Raw genomic sequence first — 18338 nt, 5'->3', positions numbered from 1 at the left:
CAGTCATTCCACTCCTAGGTACATACCCCAAGGACTGAAAGCAGGATCCCAAACAGGTCCTCATACACCGACGTTCGTAGCAGCTGTATTCACAACAGCCCAAAAGGGGAAACGACCCAAGTGTCCATCTACAGATGAATGAATAAACAAAACATCTGCCCATCTACAGATGAATAAATGAATCAAACAAAACAAATACACAATAGAATATTATTCAGCCTTAAAAAGGAAGGCAGTTCTGACCCCTGCTCCAACATGGATGAACCTTAAAGACATTATACTACATAAATAAACCAGTCACAAAAGGACAAATATTGCATGTTTTCACTTAGATGAGGTACATAGAATAGGCAAATTCATAGATACAGAAAATCAAATGAAGGTCACTAAGGGCTGGGTGGAGAAGGCAATGGGTCGTTGTTTAAGGGGTGCAGAGTTTCTGTCTGAGACGATGAAGAGGTTGTGCAGGCAGATACTGGTGATGGTCACACAACAATGTGGATATATTTAATGTCGCTGAATGACAGACTTAAAAATGATGAAAATGGCCAATCTTACGTGTATTTTGCCACAACAAAAAAGAGTGCAGATGCCTCCCTAGAAGCATCATGCCCCCCCCCCTTTATCACTGTTGGTGGGTCCCCACTTCCCCTCCAACTGAGCCACAGCACATCGGCTGCAGGCAGGAGGTCCCCTTGCAAAAGCCAGGCTCCCGGCTGCTTCCCTACCCCTGTGCTCCTAGCCCCCTTTCACCACCCTCAAGAAGTGGGTGCAAGAAGTCTTTGCCTGTCTCCACTGGTGCTCTGGGCACTTTTAGGAATTTCCTGAAGACTTGAAGTCTGTGCCACGATCGTAAGGCTGAATGATACATTGTCTTGTACCCATGTCCGCAGGCGTAACGACTCTGCGTCACCATCTAGATGCTACTTTGGATCCAGAGTAAAGGACAGAGGTGGAAATGCAGCAAACGATAAATAAATGCTTTGTGACTTGCCTTGAAACGAAAGTACTGCTGACTTATACATCAACTCTGGCCTCTATCTAGCCTTTGTGACTGCTCTGTGTGGAATGAATTGCAATTTCCAAAGTTAGAACTAAAGAAGGGACAGACGAATGTAATTAGGAGACTTAGGGAAGGAATACCAGGAGTCTGCCAGGCCGAGCTCTGGGTCATTAATAATGGCCTTCGATTTGGATACTGCTCTTTGAGTAGAAGCTTTAGAAATCTCTGCATCAGGTGAGGCTGTAATTGCTTACAGTGTTATCGGCTCTGTTGTCTTGTCATTTTATTTCTTAGCTGTTTTATATTCTGGGCACAGAACCAGCTGGGAGGGATAAAAACCCAGTGGCGTCTGTGGTCGTGGCTAGTTGCAGGTTTGGCTGGTATTTAAACCTTGGCTTTTATTCAAGTCGGTCTTATTGCACCTTCCTCCAATTGCTTGTTGGGTCACCTGGAAAGAAGTGATACAGCTGGGCAGTGGAGGAGGGGAAGGCATAGCAATAGGGGAAGTGTTCAAAGGTTACAAATTATGCAGCGCTTCGAAAAATTCTTAATTAATTTGAAGCACCTCTGATGATATGCTTCCCCCCCCCCCCCCCTTTTACACTTCCGTCTGTGTAAGGAAGGGCAAACGTACTCGCAGGTGGGTGCATCCTGACGCACCTGGTCTGGGTGTGACCCAGCAGATTTTCCTGCAGCGGGAGCCGGCTGGTTGCTCCCTCTGCGGGGAAGACGGGGAAGACGCCAGGCGGTCGGGCCTCACCGGGAGGAGAGGTTGGATTGTGATGAACAGCGACCTCTAGCGCGTGGCTCAGGATTTGCACTGGGCTAAGAGAATGAAAATCGCAGCAGGGACGCGAATTCTTAACAAATTCCCCCCCAAACAAAGGCGAGATAGACATTTCCTCATTGTTTTCCCTGGTAGAGGCGCTCAGGACTGACGGCTGAAGATTTCCTTCCTTTGTGCCGCACGCTACCATCAGTGCTGGGGATGCTACTCAAATGTTGCTGGGTTTTTTTTTTGTTTTTGTTTTTGTTTTTTTTTTTCCCCTCCAGCAGATTTCCTCCACAGAGATCCCTGGGATTTTTTTTTTTTTAAAGGTTTTTCAGTTGCCTTTAGAGCTTAAACCAGAGAGTTCACCCAGGAGGAGAGCATCAACGTCCCTGACCGTGGGTGTATGCGTGTGCTGGAGAGAGGGCTGAGGCCAAGAGGAGCAGAGAGGGGAGCGCAGAGGTGGCGTCCCCTGGGAGCTGTGGGGATGGTCGGGGGCTCCTGCTCACCCACTCCCTCAGCCACAGCAAGTCTCAGAGGTGCTGGGCTCTCCGGTTCTACTTAAGGTGGTAGGCTATTGAGGCCTTCCTTCCCTCTACCCTGGTGCTTGCAGCGGCACAGATCGGCCAGCCCAGAAGGCTATTACCCTCTCTTCTTCCCTTGTATTCTGCCCCTCCCGCTCTTCTGAAGCCAGGTTCTGAGTCTCAAGGGCCGAGTTTATGTCAAGCTAGTTCACGGGCTGATGGTGTTCATTCCCCCTGAATAATGGGGCCAGAGGGAGACCTCCCAGCTCTTTAGGAGCCAGGAGGAGATTCTTTGGAGAAAGGCTAAAATCCCAGTTCCTGGCCCATGACTTTGCTGTTTTATCACGGGAATAGGGGTTTGGGGGTTGAGAAGGGAATACATTTTCCTATAACTCCAACCCATCGAAGGTTGATAGAGTCAAGCACATGTTTACTGTAACAACTGGGTTTGCCCTGCTGCTGCCTTTTAACAAAGCTTCGGAGTAGAAAGGCTGCATCTTTACTTATTTATGATTTATTTTTCTTGCTGTGGTTCTTCAGCTGTGAGCACATCACCGTGCTTGGGCTTTTCAGGTTTCATCAGTGCCTCCTCCCCCTCCCTGAATGATTAGATCAAGGATCTAAGCAGTTGCTTCGAGAAGGAGTCATCCTCACAGTTGAACCCGTAGATTTATACCATACTCGGTCACATGCTCCCCTGATGTCACATTTCTGTGCCAGGGGTGGGGAGCTGACGGGTGAGGATGGACACACCAACGCGGGGACAAGATGAAGGGAGTGTGGAAATTATAAGATGAAGGGAATGTGGAAATTACATGACCTGATAGAGTCAGGGAGGCCTGTGGCTGGTATTGGCTCAATCAGCAAGCTTACCCAGACGGCATGGCTGAGCCTGTGGCCCAGCTTGGGAACAGGTTTGGGGCAAGGAGAGGGACAAGTGAAGAGGCCAAGCTGGGCAGAGATCCCTGGTTCCCGATACAAATGTTCAACACCTCAGGCTCTGTCTTTGGTGATATGGAAAGCTGTTAGAATCCCAGCCCAAGAAAAGCAAAATAAAAACGACGCTTCAATAAAAGCAATACCAATAGACGAAGGTAATTCTGGCTGAGGTGGTGAGGTTCAGTGGAGGAGGGTAGGTAGATTTAGAGGGAAGAAGTTTGAGGAGGAAGAAGGTTTCCAGGGGAAAGGATCGGTGTCTGTTCTCAGGCTGTGATAGTACAAAGAAAAAGATAGGTAGGAAGGCTAAATATTGAGAGAGGAGGGCAGGATTTATTAACAAACTGGATTAGAAAAGACTAAGAATGCACTGAAGGTTTCTCAGAAGTTTCTGTCAGGGAGTTGGCAAAATGGTGGCATTTACTGACTGGGCACTCGGGAAGAGCCAGCTTTTTCTGGAGGTAGACGGTGAACCAGGTGAGGATTATGCCTTGGAAGCAGAGGCCCTGCTGGAGAAAGACCCAGCTCACTCTTGATTCTTGCTGTTCCCTATCTATATCACCTCTGCCTCCATCGGCACCATTTCCATTCATCCAGCATGCACATTCACCCGGCCCATGCCAGGGGCTGTCTGTCCTTCCCCAAATCTCCACACTGCCTCTCCTTTCTCATCTCATGCTCTTACCTCTTACTTACCAGAGTGAGCTAAGACACCCAGAAGGAAGCTACCATGCTTGCCCCCATCTGGGTTCTTCACTTCCCCAGATATTTACTTGGCTCGCTTCTTCATTCAGCATTCTGCTCAAATGTCACCTCCATGGCAAGGACTTTCCTAGCCATCCTATCTAAGATAACACCCCTGCCTTCCTCTATCCCCTTACCCCGCTTTATCTTTTCTTTATGGCACTTCATTGCCACCTGATGTGTATTTATCCGTGCTTTCTCCTCTTCCCCACTGGACTGTGACTCTGTTGTATTTAACACTGAATCTCCAGGACATCCAACAGTGCTGGGCACATAGGAGATGTTCAATAAACATTCATTCGGCAAGTGACTTACAGATGTCTCTATAGCTAACATTGTTGGCATCTCTTTCCTTCTGGAAATGCTGTCCTCTTTACAGCGTTACTTCTTGTCTCTTCCTCTTTGACAGCAATTTCTTTGTTTTCTGTTCTCCTGTTTTTCAAGGCGCAGATTCTTCATCTGTGTTTTTCTCTTTCTTCACTTTATTCACTGGGGACCACATGTGCTCTCAGAGCTTTATCTCTCACGTCTATGCCCCTGTCTTGGCATCTCATCTGAGTTCAGGCCCATATTTCCAGCTGTTTGGTAGCCATTTCTGTTTTGAAATCTCACTGTCACCTGAAGCCCCCAAATCCCCTGTCAGACTCCCTTTCCCCTCCCAATGTCACTACTTTCCCTCTTCCCAGCTAAGCCTGAAACCTTTCAATTTCTTTGCATTCCTATCTTTAAAATTTTTCCCAAACCACACCAAGTCCTACAATTTCTTCTTTCAGAATTCATTAACTAAGGAAATATTTATTGCCTAGGATATGGAAAACACTGTGTAAATGCTTTGGAGTTGGTGCTATAAAGATTTCTTCTTTACCCTCAGAGACTTTGTAACCAAAGCTTAGAGGTAAAACATGTTCAGGAATAGTTTTAAGGAGGCAAATAATGAGTTACAGATTCAGGTTATGAGGATGTAGACGAGAGGAAAATTACTTCCATTTGAGTTCAGGAAGGCTTCTAGAAAGAGGGACATTTGAGATGGGCCGTGAAAATTAGGTCATGCTTGGACATGCTAACCCTGGGGTTGGCCTTTCAGCCAGTGGGAACAGCAGGAACAGAACACCAGACACAAGACAGCCATAAGTGAGGAGGGAGGATGATCGCTGAGCTGGGCTGGAGCTCGAAGTGGGGGTGGGGGGAGCTGGAAGGAAGGTGAAGACAGGCCGGAGACTTATTTCTGTTGGAAGGCAGGGGAAGAGATTCAGCAATACGGTGCAGGTAAATAATGCATCGGAGCTGTGTTTCAGGGAAGTTAATCTAGTTACAGCTTTGAAAATGGATTGGAGATAAGAAATGCAAGATACAGCATCATCGTCTAGGCTGGAGGCCACAGCAGCCTGAATGTGGTAGGCGTAGAAGCAGATGTGGGAATGCAGCCACAGGGGGTTGGCAGAGATCCTGCCGAGGTAGAATGAGCAGAACTTTGCATCCAGTTGAACATGGAGAACAAACAAAAGAGGGAAGAGTAGCACAAATGATACTGAGATATTGACCTCAAGTGTTCAATCCCCAAATCAGAAATAGGGAAGAGTAGAGAACCACATGTGAGGAGGAAAGTTATGAGTTTAGTTGCAGTCACAGTGCATGTGAGGCACCATCGTGACATCCAAGTGGAGCTTTCCAATGGGTAGTTAAACCTGTAAGCCTGAAACTCATGACAACGGTCAGACCTAGAAGCAGCAATATGGAGGCCGTTACCAAGGTAAGGGTTTAGGTCAAGAGATGGGTCACAATTGCCAAGGGATTGTGAAAAAGAGAAGACAAGATGGCCAAAAATGGTTCCTTGTGAAACACTTACACTGATGAGACAGGAGGAGGAAGGATCCAGAGAAGGCCCATAAAGAGAGGAGAGAGGAGAGAAAGGGTCAGAGAAGATGAGGGTGGCAGTTTCAGGAAGGAGTCATGGACTCTGTAACCACTAAGATGTGGGAAAGGTGAAGGTTGAGAAGAAGCTGTTTAATTTATGTAACCTCATGTCCTTCCTTCATCTCACTCTCACCCATGCTCCCCTGGCAGAGACCCTCACTTCCCACATCTGGGAGCCTCCCTTCTAAGGTCTCATCCCTGCTCCCATAGTCCACCAACTAGACAATCTCTCCCTGACACCATTTTCATGGTATCATTTCTGTATTCTGTACAGAGGCAGAGAGGTGTAGTGGGAACAAAGTTAGCCAAAGGGTCAAGAAACCTGGTTGTCTGGCTCTGCCACTAACTAACCATGGGCACTTGGGCATGAATTTGTCCAACCTATAAGGGACAAATGGGTTGTCCCTTGGGCGCCCATGGGCGCTTGGGTTGAATTTGTCAACCTATAAGTCCTCTTTCTCTCTAAATTCTAGGATTTCTTTCTACAACATCAAGGCCTAAACAGTCCTCCCAGGTTTATTGGGGTCTCCCCAAATTCTGTCTCGGTCTGCCCTCTCCAACCTTACTTTCCAGGTTCTCTAAATGCACCCTACTCCGGTTAGACTGGTGTCTTCCTGGTCCTGTAACAAGAACGCACAGATTCCTGTCTCTGTGCTTTCTTCTACTTGGCTTTTCTTGCCTGCATGCCTTCTGATCTCCCCCATGCATGTGCCAATCCTAAAATCCTCCCTGGGCCAGCTCAACACTCACTTCTTCCATGAAATGTGCCCTGACTCCTCCAGTTCTCACTGATATTTCTTTCTGCTGAACTCCTGGGCATCTATACAGAACATCTAAATTCTATTTTTATTATTAAAAAAATGCCACTGTTTTAGGCACTGTTAGTTTTGGTTTTTCCATGAGTTGTAAGCTCTTTGGGAGGAAATGGACCACATCTTTTGCTTCCTTTGTATTCCTCACAGTATATTTCTTAGCATGTCACTGAACACCTAGCATGTTCTTTATGTACATGTGTCAATCAGGTTTCCTTCGAGAAATGTTAACACACACACACAGACTTATTTTAAGGATTGTCAGATATGACTGTGGTGTTCTGGAAAGTCCTAAATCTATAGGCAGGCAGAAGGCTGGAAGCTCAGGCAGAAGTTGATGTTACAATTTTGAGGCAGTATTTCATCTCCAGGAAATCCAGTTCTTGCTCTTAAGGCCTTCACCTGTTTAGACAAGGCCCACCCGCAACATTGAAGGTCATCTCCTTTACTTAAAGTCACCTATTGTAGATGTTAACCACATCTACCAAATGCCTTCACAGAAACAGCTACATTAGTGTTTGATTAAATAACTGGGTACTATAGTCTACCCCAAATGACACAAAATCAACCATCACAGAACACTTGCTTATGGAATCATATCAAGGAGTAATTCATTGTATAGGATTGAAGAAGGTGGAATCTTCAGAATAAGAACGAAGAAGGATCACCGAGAGACATTGATAAGAGGCAGTGAACCTCCAGGACATTCAGAGAGCGGAAGCCATGTGGTGCTCGGGGATGAACTGGTTGGCAGGAAGCTTATAAATCAGTAGGCATCTGCAGATTCTGGATATTTGAGGGTTAAAAGGAAGAGAGGGGGACACTACTCTTAGAAGGTACTGGAAATAAGTCCATGCAGAAAAAGAGTGGTGTGGGGTTGGGGTGAGATAAGGAGAAGAGAAGAAGCAGGGAAAGAAAGGAAGAGAGATGGGGGAGGGAGGAAGAGAGAGAGAGAGGAAGAGAGGGAGGGAGGAAGGTTGGAGGAAGAGAGGCAGAGAGAGACAGACCCAGGATTTTAAAATCCCAAGTCTTTGTTTGTTGTTTATGGTTAAATGAAACTAAGGTGAATTTAAGTGGCTTCAGAATTAGGAAGAAATTTTGCTTTCTTCTCAGGGAATAGACAGAGACTAATGAGAGACTGGAAATATGAGAATGAAGTCAATAGGAACCTACAGAAGGCAATGCAGATACCTCTAGTGAGGAGAGAGTTCTTGATGGATTTTTCAGAGGACATAAAGCCAATTTTTATCTGGAAAGGTTTATTTCAAGCAAATTTGTGTAGATAAAACCTTGGGGGAGTAAAAAAAAAAGCCCCCAAAACAACCCAAACAAATAGAAAAGCCAAACAAAACTGCTTACAGCAGAAATCCAGATATTTGCTGCAAAACAATTAGTAATAGCATTGGCGAAACATTCTCGAAATAGACGAGCTTCACCATTAGCCTTCTGTGAATTCAAGCAAAGAGGCATCATTATACAAATTATACGCCTGGAGAAGGGGCTTCTGCATTGGGATGAACTTGTAAAAAGAACATTTAAACCAACGGCAATTTTGCCTATCTGTAATTTGCTCTATTCCCCTCGCTATCATTGAAGATATTTACGCTTGAGCAAATTTCTCACTCTCACTCCGATTTCTCCTTTTTCTTAATCCAGCCATGAAGTCATAAAATCCCCTGTTTGGGACAATATGATTTGCTGCCATGGAAACAATTACCATGTCACAAATTCATCTTGCCCCATGAGATGAAAGAGGAAAAGCAATAATACTAATATTTTGCAGTTCAATAGTGCCATTCATCCAGCAGTCACTAACTAGTAAATACCATCGATTTGCAGGTGGGGAAAACTGGAGCAGCAAAGCTCTCGTGCCTGGTCTCAAGCTCTGGAATTGCAGACTGTGGCAAGAATGTCCAGATATTTGTAATTCCCACCCAGAGTAGAAGCTAAGGAGCCAAACTCTTGGTCTCCGTTACTCTTTTCAGATGGGGAATGAGAGTCGGCTCCTCTCCTGGCGCCTGTACTTCACCAACTGTTCCTAATTATGAGAGTATTTGATGGAACCTAGTTTGATAAACAAACGAAAAGCCCTTGGTAATTGTCACAGCGGTGAAAGCATTTACATCCATAGGAATGGAGAAGAAGTTTTGGAAAGCGCACTGAAACTCCAGCACTCACAACCCAGCTCCACCTTGGCCTGACACCCCGCCCTCCATCCCACCTGGATGCTCATGGGCTTGGCTCCTGGCCACCATTGACCTTACCTGGAAGCTAATGGCATGTAAACCCCGGGGCCCCCTTACGTGTCCAGACACCTTCCCGAGACTCTAAGAGGTGTCCTAGCAATGTGTGCACTCAGACCGACCTTTAAAAACATCTACACTCTAACTACTTCTTGTGTTGGGTGGTGTTGGAATAGCCTTTTGGGATTCTGGTAAGGGGAAGGGAGTTATGAATGCCTTTGGATTAAGAGGTTTTAGTCACTTCTGTTTATAGTGGAATTATTGCTAGCCATTTCTGACTCACAGAGGCTTCCAGGAGTACTCTTACTGCCCTGATCCTCATGCATGGTGAGAGGCAGTAATATGTCTCAAGAGCCCATTCCTGGAATCAGGCATTGTTGGCCTTCTTTCTTCATGGAGAGATGTGCAACATGCAATAATTTATCCTTTATTTTGAAATGGATGACCTGGCATTCGTCAGATCATTGGACACCTTTTTTTTCCTTTCTTTCTTTTTTTTTGTTGCTATAGGTTTCTGAACCTTCATAGGGTTTATTTCCTAGCCTCCTGAGTGCATGTGGCTTAGTTAGGTTTGCAATGTAGTAGCCCCTTGCCCATCCAATCCAATTAGCATAATGTCATTAGTATAATGGGCCAGTGTGATATTCTGTGGGATGTTTAACCAGTCCAGGTTTTTATCTTGGACTACGTTATGACAGAAGGGAAGAGAGTTAATACTGCCCTCAAATCAAACTATAAATATACAGTGTTATGTGTTTCTGATCCTCTTTTTTGATAGGGATGGAAAATAATACATTTGCCAGATCAGTGGCTGCATTCCATATACCCAAGGCTATGTTCATCTGCTCTAGCAAATATGCCACATCTGGTATAGCAGCTGCATTTGGGCTTGATTGAATGGCAGTCATCTACTGTCATCCTCCAGGATCTGTCTGGTTCTCGCAGGGGACAGACTGGTGAATTAAATGGAGGTCAGAGGGGGTTTGCGAGCCCTATATCCTTTAAGCATTTGTTTCCTGCCATCCCCCCAGAAAGCTACAATGCTTTTGATTTACCATTTTGAACTGGGTTTGGGAGAAGCGTCGTTTCAGAGGTTTCCACTTGGCTTTCCCACAGACCAATGTGGGTGTATGTGCACCCATTTTTTATTTGGGGACTGTGGAAATGGCAATCAGTGGGTCCTTGGATTCAGTGGGCCCAGTGTAAGCCAGACCTGGGCCAGACTACCCTCATTTATTACCTAGAACCCACATGTCCTCAAGAAAAGGAGGGCCATGTTGGTGCTTTGAGTCTCCAGTTACAAATGTCAAGTCAGATCTTATATTCAGTAGACCTCAAAATTTTTCACATCCCCCTTTCCTTAGGGTGCCCATGGCAAATGGACTGGAGGAATCCTTACTGGCTACACTTGCCTTGATGTTATAGGGTCCTTCCTTCCAGGACCCAGCCTCCCCTTTATTAGGTTCCAGGTCCATAAAACTTGTTCACATCTGGGAACCGGGCAGGGGATCATGGCTTTTTATTGGGATGATAACTCTCAGCGTCCCGATCATTTGTCCTTGATAACTCTTAATTTCAGATTGAGTAGCATCCTTGCTGGGTGCCCATTAATTTTGTCCTGGGGATATTAATCCTTAATAGAGAACAACAGGTGCTTCTGCAGTCTCAGAGGTTTCAGAACAATCTGGAAATTGAAGACGGTTGAGGGCATTAGCCCACATGCCTCACCCCATGTATCACTTGGATTAAATGAACTCCAAGGTTCATTTTCATCCTGAAATATCTTTAAAGACTGAACTTTTCATCCATGTCTACCTTTCCCTTAAGGGGAAGCAAGGAACAGACTGTGGGAGCAGACCACAAACGTTTGAATTGTGACTCTGGAACTTCCTAGCTGTGGGAACTTGAGCAAGCTACTTAATATCTGAGCCTCAGTTTCTTCATCTGTAAAATGGTCATAACAAAATACCACCCCTCAGAGGATGAAATGAGTTAATATGCATAAAGCATTTATAATAATGCATGGCATATATTAGGTACTTTTCCATAAGTATTTGTTGCCCTGGTTCCTTCACTCAACAAGCGCATGCTCGCTTTCAGATATGGGCATTCGTTTCTGCTGCCACTGTGCCTCTGTGGTGGGTTGCATTTCACCTTTATCACAGCACTCAGCACATTCGTTGTGGTGATTTGGCCTGTCTGATTTTCCTGCCTTGCTCCGAGGTCTTCAAGGGTGCAAGTGTGTTTTGTCACCGCTCCACTCCTGACACAGTGCAGCTGTTCAGCAAATGCACTTGTGGACAAATAAGTGGGCTTGTGGGACAGGGACACCAGCCTGCCTTAGGCTGGGGCCTCAGGTGATTTGGGGGCCCTGCCTTTTCTTAGCCAGCTGCAGCTGGGTTCTCTGTCAGGTGTGCGCATCTGGATCCCTCGGTGACTATTTTCAGGCTGACCCCTCTGGCAAACAAATCATCCTCCAGGAACTCATGCCTCCATCGTTGCTTCTGTTGTCCATTTCACCTACTTACCCTGTGTTCCGGCCCCTTGCTTGTTTTGGCTTTGGGGCACTACTCGTTCTCACCTCTTCTCTGGTTTTGGGGTTATTCGTTAGCTTCTGAAAACCAACACCCCAGATCTGCCCACCTCTGCTTTGACCTCCACAATTCTTTAGTTTTTGTTTTGCTGTCCAGGTGGTGCAAGCAAGTCCCTTGTCTCTGTTCTGGCTTCTTGTACTAAGACCCTTGCCTAGCTCCTGGCATCTTATAGCTGGAAACATCCTTGACATTTCCCATCTCCAGCCTGGGTGTTTGGTTGGTCTTGCCTGATCATCCCTTCTAGAGGAGGGATAGCACAGTCACTCACAACCACTACCCATTCTGTGTCCAGGGAAGACAGAGCTAATCAATCACAGCACTCTTTTAGTGTCCCTATGAGGTTGCAAAGCATGTGCAAATTGATACTCCCCGTCCCATCCTGTTTGCCATCCCTCGATTACATGATGGCCCTTGCCCATGTAAATTCATTTTACTATTTCTCCTCTGCTTCTCTGCACTTGGCCTTTTTCCTGTCCATTTGACAGATGAAACCTGCCTACCATTCTTCTTAGCTTCTGGCCCCCTACCAGACATCTCTGGGGGCTGTTGGGCTTCAGCTACCAGGTTGCTACAGAATCTGGCACAGTTATGCCCATTATGGGCCAAACAATCCCTCTATCACCAGGAAGCAGCCTCTCTGCCTCAGGTTTGAAGGAAGCCCAAAGAAGTCACAGATCTCTTCTGAAATAACAAAGAACCACAGACTGGGAGCCTTAAGGCAAAATAAATTTATTTCCTCATAGTTCTGGACGGTAGAAGTGTAAGATCAAGGAGTAGACAGGTTTGGTTTTTCCCGACACTTCCCTCTTTGCCATGTGGATGGCCATCTTTTCTTTTCTGTGCCTGGTTGGTTATAGGATTATCTGTGGGACAGAGCCAGGTCAGATTGATTCAAAGTGTTTTCCCGGGAATCACTCAAAATTGGCCTCCCAACTAGGTTCTATGGAGAGCCCAACTCTTCTGTGCATTCACATGTCCTCCACAAAACAAATCCTTACTCCATCCTTCTATCCCTTAGGACCATAGTGGTGATGTGGGTCAATGCCATTTTTTAGCCCTGTGCTGGGGGTGGAATTTGTGGTGTGAAAGGTAAAAGGTTGAAGTAGTCTTCCTTCCACGTGGTAGTTTGTTCAGTCTCCCCTTTTCTCGTTTGGCTCCTTGTCACCTGGTCCTATCTCCTGCCCTAGAAAGGCCAAGAAGAATCAGGCTGGAAGCCTGGGGCAGGATGCTATACCCCAGGGCCCAGGCTTTTGGGAGAAATGCATTTTATTCCTTTGTGCTCTTTCCTGAGGTTTGTCTTCTCTCAGCCCTTTGCTCCATTGCAGGGCCAAGATCAGTGTGTCACTGAAAGAAGGGACTCGGAGGGCTGGCCACTCTGCCCTTGGTATTGGCTGCTTACACTGCCTAATCTCAAGAATCTCAAGGGGTTGTCTCAGCTGTGGGGTTCCAAGGAAAGCTGTATACCTGATTGAAGAGGTTACAGACTAACTGCCTGCGGGCACTAGAGGTTGTATATTTTGAAGAAATAAAAACTTAAATAATAATGCTTAACACGTGAGGATTTGACTCAGAATTCCTTATTTCTGTTTTCTCTTGAGAAATAAGATGTCACGTCAATGTTGGACCCATATTATCATGGCACACATTGGCAGAAGTCAAGTGATGGCTCCTCCTTTAGATGGTGTCATGGGCTAAATTGTGTCCTCCCAAAATTTATATGTTGAAGTCCTAACCCCCAGTACCTCAGAATGTGACTGTATTTGGAGACAGCCTACAAGAGGTAATCAAATTAAAGGGGGTCATAGGGTGGACACCGATCTAATATGGCTGGGATCCTTATAAGACGAGGAGAGGAGGACACAGGCAGACACGGAAGAAAGACTATGAGGACACAGTGAAAAGATGGCCATCCACATGGCAAAGAGGGAAGTGTCAGGAGAAACCAAACATGTCTACTCCTTGATCTTATACGTCTAGCCTCCAGAACTATGAGGAAATAGATTTCTGTTGTTTAAGGTGCCCAGTCTGTGGTACTTTGTTATGGCAGCCATAGTAACCTAAGACAGATGGGAATGTTCTCCAGTGGGCCATGCTTCCCACCACCCCTCTTCCTGGTCCACTTCTGCCATCTCCATCACTTCTCTGGCCCCCGAAGGCATTTTGTTTGTGATCCAGGCCTCACAGGAACACAGAGAGTGTTTTTTTCCTGGTTGAAGGGAAGGGACCTCCACCTACTTCCCTCACAATCCTACAAAGTGGCAGATTGATAAATTCTGAATCTTGGCCAAATATGTATACATTTCATCCCCAATAACCTCTTTTAGGTATTTAGGATTTATTTATATTCCGAGTGACCATGGGTAGCGTGGGCCAAGTATATTCATCTTGGACCGGCAGTCCTGGGACTTCTCTGACCAGGTATGGGATTTAAGAGGCTGAGCTGGTGTGGGGGTAGGCGAAGGTGACTCTCAGGAGGCAGGTGGAATCAAGAAAGATCCAAAAGAAAGCTGAGGCAACATCTGAAATGAGGGGCATGCAGAGGCTATACATGGAAAATTAATCTGAAGAGGCAAGGAAGAGTCTTGGAAACTAGGTCTGAGGCAACAGGACATGGAATGGAGACATAGGTCAGAAATATGCTTAGGGTGAGGAAGGAAGTAGGGAGAGCTGGCCTGAGCTGGAAAAAAAAAATCCATCAGGTCATTTGTAGGGTACCTATGGCTTTGTCCCTGGGGTGGAGGGAGCTGTTAAAGGTCTAGAAGAGAGCAATGTTGCCCTGCATTCAGGAAGGACAAGCAAAGACACTCCTCTTATTTGCTTCTCAGTACAACTTATATACGTTGTAGGCCTATATTTGAGTCATAAACCAAATTAAAGTGTACAAAGTCCACAGAGGACAGACTCCCCACTTACCCCAGCACCAGAAGACCTCACCAGTTCACACATGAAGGATTAACAGGGAACTGACATTGATAGTAATGCATATAGCCCTCTCCCTTCACTACTCTATCCTATTGTTTTTGTCCCAGAATATGATATTCTTCTTTTGATCCCTTCTATGTGAGAGGATAGGGAATTATTTCCTCCTTCTGAGGTTTCTGTGAGGAAAGTTTTGTTTATGCTAGTGGAGGAAAAGCAGGGATTTTGAGTAATAGATTGAACAAAGGCCAGTCTTTGCCCAAGGTGGAATAGACCAGGCCAATAATTGTCCTCGTCGCCTATTTCCTAGATTTATCAGTGCTCATGAAGTAATGCTGGCACCATGGCTTTATTATGTCAACTTTCCACTGTGTATAGAGAGAATAAATCATTTTTTTCCTCTCTGTACCATAACTTTATACACACAAAGACTCATGGCTCCCCTTAATCTCTTTCCTTACAAACCAAACATAGTCCTTCTTATTTGTGTTTTCTTGTAAGCCTTATTTTTCCAAAAAAAAAAAAAAAAAAAAAAAAAGAAAAGAAAAGAAAAGAATTCTTGTTCTCATTTTCTTCTGAAACTTCTTTGGTCTACATTGATTTTGAAATTTGGAACTTGAAGAAGAATATAGTTAGTATCCCCACTGGGTCTGGACTTATGAAGGCCAAATCAAGAGTAATAAACACATGCCTATTTGACCTTGGAGTGAGTCCCTGCATCCCAGCCCAGCATGCCATTGTTGGTTGTTGCAGTGGGGCCCCCTGTGGACCTCCAAATTATTTATTACTCATACTCAGCCAGACCAACAGTCCCAATTCTCAACTTGCCCCATGTTTTTTCATATGGGAATCAACTTTGCTTTTTTAAAAATTGAGTCTCATTTTATTGATCTGAGCCCAATCTCTAATTTTGACAATGTACATGTTTTATTATCCTCTCTCACACAATAGGCCATTATTTTCAGTGCCCTGATACTTTATCATAAACATTTTGGCCTGACAAGAATCACATCTTTTGAAAATTCACATAATGGAATTTCAAACTACAAAATAAATGTACCAATTGTGTTATTATCCCCTAGCCATATCTATCTTATGAAAGGAAGCATTTGCTTCATTAAATAAATAGTAACTTGTATTTTAATGCTCCCCCCAAATCACATCTGTAGAGTATGTATTAAGTTGGCTAAAGAAAACTTTTCACTAATTTATTCATACTTTCAGTATTATTGTGATTCCATTATGTGCAAGGACGTGGAGGACATAAGGGAGATGAGACATGTCTGCTCCAGCCTTAAGGAGCAGACTCCTCTTTTCAACTGGCCTTGAATGGTAACAGGGACTGAGTGTATATTCTCTTCTCTCCGTAGACATAATTCAGATTCACAGTAATCAATAAAGGCTTATTCTACAACTGAGCATAGTGGATAACTACTTCCAATAAACCACTCCCCTTCCATCCTCTTCTCCAAATACACATATCATATTTGCCTCTGGTCTAATGCATGGGAACTTTTATTTATTTTCTAATTTTTTTAATGTTTATTTTTTAAGAATGAGAAAGACAGAACGTGGGTGGGGGAGAGGCAGAGAGAGAGGGAGACACAGAATCTAAAGTAGGCTCCAGGCTCTAGGCTGCCAGCACAGAGCCCAATGCAGGGCTCGAACTCACAGAATAGGAGTCATGACCTGAGTCAACGTCGGATGCCCAACTGACTGAGCCACCAGGTGCCCCGGGAACTTTTATTTTGTAATAAGAGCAGGAAAAGAAGATAAGATAAATGGAGGAGATCCTGTAACATCTGTCCCCACCCAGCCCAAGGAGCAGCAGTGGGGTTATCCAGGTGAGGAGCTGGTGGAATCATTCAGACTGTGGACATAAACTCAGGTTACAAAGCATGGCCCAGAGTGGTGAAGGAGAGAGCTTTTCTCCCAGCCACATCAGGAATCTCATGTTGTTCTGGTGCTCTGAAGACTGGACATGTCGGGACCATTAGGAGATAACGCCTCTCATATGGGGCTTTAGATTCTCAGAGAAAGGATGGCCATTTGGAGTGTACGGGAAAGTCTCATTACTGCTAACTTTGCTCCCCTTCTGAGAATTCCTAATAAATGTAGGAAATGGGGGTGTGACAACCAGCTTAGAGACTTAATGGGTAGTATGAGATAAAAGTTGAAGACTCCTAGCTATGGTGGAGTGGGGAGTTGAAAAAGGGAAAACTAATATCATCTTAAATTTACATTACATATCTACATATTGGGTACTTGACATATTTTGTCTTACCTTATTCACATGATAGATATTGTCTTCCTTATTTTCAGATAAGTAAAGGGAGACTAAAAGAGGTTAAGTAACTTAACCAAACCAGGATTTGATTATGAGTCTGCTTGGCTCAAAGGCTATAGTTTTTTCCATGACATTATTGAATTGTTTTTATGAATGAGATTCCCTTGTATGCTCTTCTATTGTCATGTCATATGATCTAACCATGTAAACTTGGTTTACTTTGGGAGGGAGACCTCTCATAATTTTATAATGATAATGTGACTCATCATCACTCTTCCCTTATAGAACACTTCCAAGTTGGGGCACCTGGGTGGCTCAGTCGGTTGAGCCTCCAACTTCTGCTTAGGTCATGATGTCACAGTTTGTGAGTTCAAGCCCCACATCGGGCCTGCCAGAGCCTGCTTAGGATCCTGTGTACTCCCCCTCTTCCCCTCCCCCACTCGGGTTCTTTCTCTTAAAAATAAATAAGCATTAAAAAAAGAATACTTCCAAGGAAGCAGTGAGAGAGTATACAATGTTTTAGTATATTTCTCTCCTGTAATAGAAAAGGCATCCCAGGGCGCCTGGCTGGTTCAGTTGGTAGAGCAAACTACTCTTGATCTTGGGGTTGTAAGTTTGAGTCCCATGTTGGATGTAGAGATTACTTACAAATAAAATCTTAAAAAAGAAAAAGAAAAGAGAAGAAAAGAAGAAACAGAAAAAGGGTCCCAAATCTGATCTGGGGCACAACTTTTCTATGTGATAAAAATCTAGGACCTCCTTCTGGAAAAAAAGTGCTTATGGAATTTTCTGCTGAACTTTAGTAGAATGAAGATTTGGTCTAGGTAGTTAGTTACCTACCCACCCAGCTGACTCTCAGCTGATTGTCTGAAAGGAGTTCACAGGCCTTTAACCAGACATTCCTTTTATTTTGTACGTAACAATGATGTTTTCACTATTCTCTTTTCCTGTAAAATATCTCTGACTTGGCCTCTTCTATAGGCCTTTTCCCCTTGCAAGCAGGATATTAGAGATATTTTGATACTCGCTCATAACTAAATTACCTGAAACTTTTTCCTTAACACAAATAATAATAAACACTAATAGTCAACATTTATCAAATTCCTACAACATAAGGCAAGGTTCTAAGCACATTCCATGTGTTATTTTGTCTTCATAACAACTTGATAAAGTAGGTACTATTATCACCCCCATTTCAAAGATGAGAAAATCCAGACTCAGGGAAGTGAAATAATTTGCCCAGCATCTCACGGCTTGCTATATGGTGGCGCTGGTCTAGGAATCCTGACAGTCTTCTTCCCCACAATGCTTGAAAGTCTACTCTCTTATTCTGAAAGGTTTGATTACTTTTGCCTTCATGGAACTTTGAATGTGGATGTACTGATGGTGTCTATTGGGTTTCGCACTGGCTTTTCAGTTAGAGAGAAAAGAGGCAAAATGTTACCCTTGCTTATCTGGTTGAAATGTGTCATAATCATCTCATCTTCTTTGTTTGAACCAAATTCAAATTTTGGCTTTTGTTGGGGGAGGTGGAAAGGTTTCGAGCTGAGGAGTGACATGACCTGAGCTGTATTTTAAAAGGCTCACTCTACG

At 44.5% G+C, this 18338-nt stretch overlaps 1 long non-coding RNA gene across 3 annotated transcripts in view; it reads left to right on the top strand.

The window, feature by feature from the left end:
- The first annotated feature begins 665 nt into the window (after nucleotides 1-665).
- Nucleotides 666-18338, top strand: part of LOC128315546 (uncharacterized) — a 29310-nt gene continuing 11637 nt past the window's right edge. The window contains exons 1-2 of one of the 3 annotated variants that reach the window (XR_008298399.1): nucleotides 666-1237; nucleotides 8542-9090. This is a non-coding gene — a long non-coding RNA (uncharacterized LOC128315546). Of the gene's footprint in view, nucleotides 1238-8541; nucleotides 9091-18338 lie in introns of those variants that run through there. The other 2 variants (XR_008298398.1, XR_008298397.1) reach the window with 2 other exon arrangements.

Source organism: Acinonyx jubatus, chromosome B2 (assembly GCF_027475565.1).
Source record: "Acinonyx jubatus isolate Ajub_Pintada_27869175 chromosome B2, VMU_Ajub_asm_v1.0, whole genome shotgun sequence".
Lineage (NCBI taxonomy): Eukaryota > Metazoa > Chordata > Mammalia > Carnivora > Felidae > Acinonyx > Acinonyx jubatus.
Note: the sequence above shows the minus strand (reverse complement) of the source record. Positions and strands in the feature narration are given on the sequence as shown.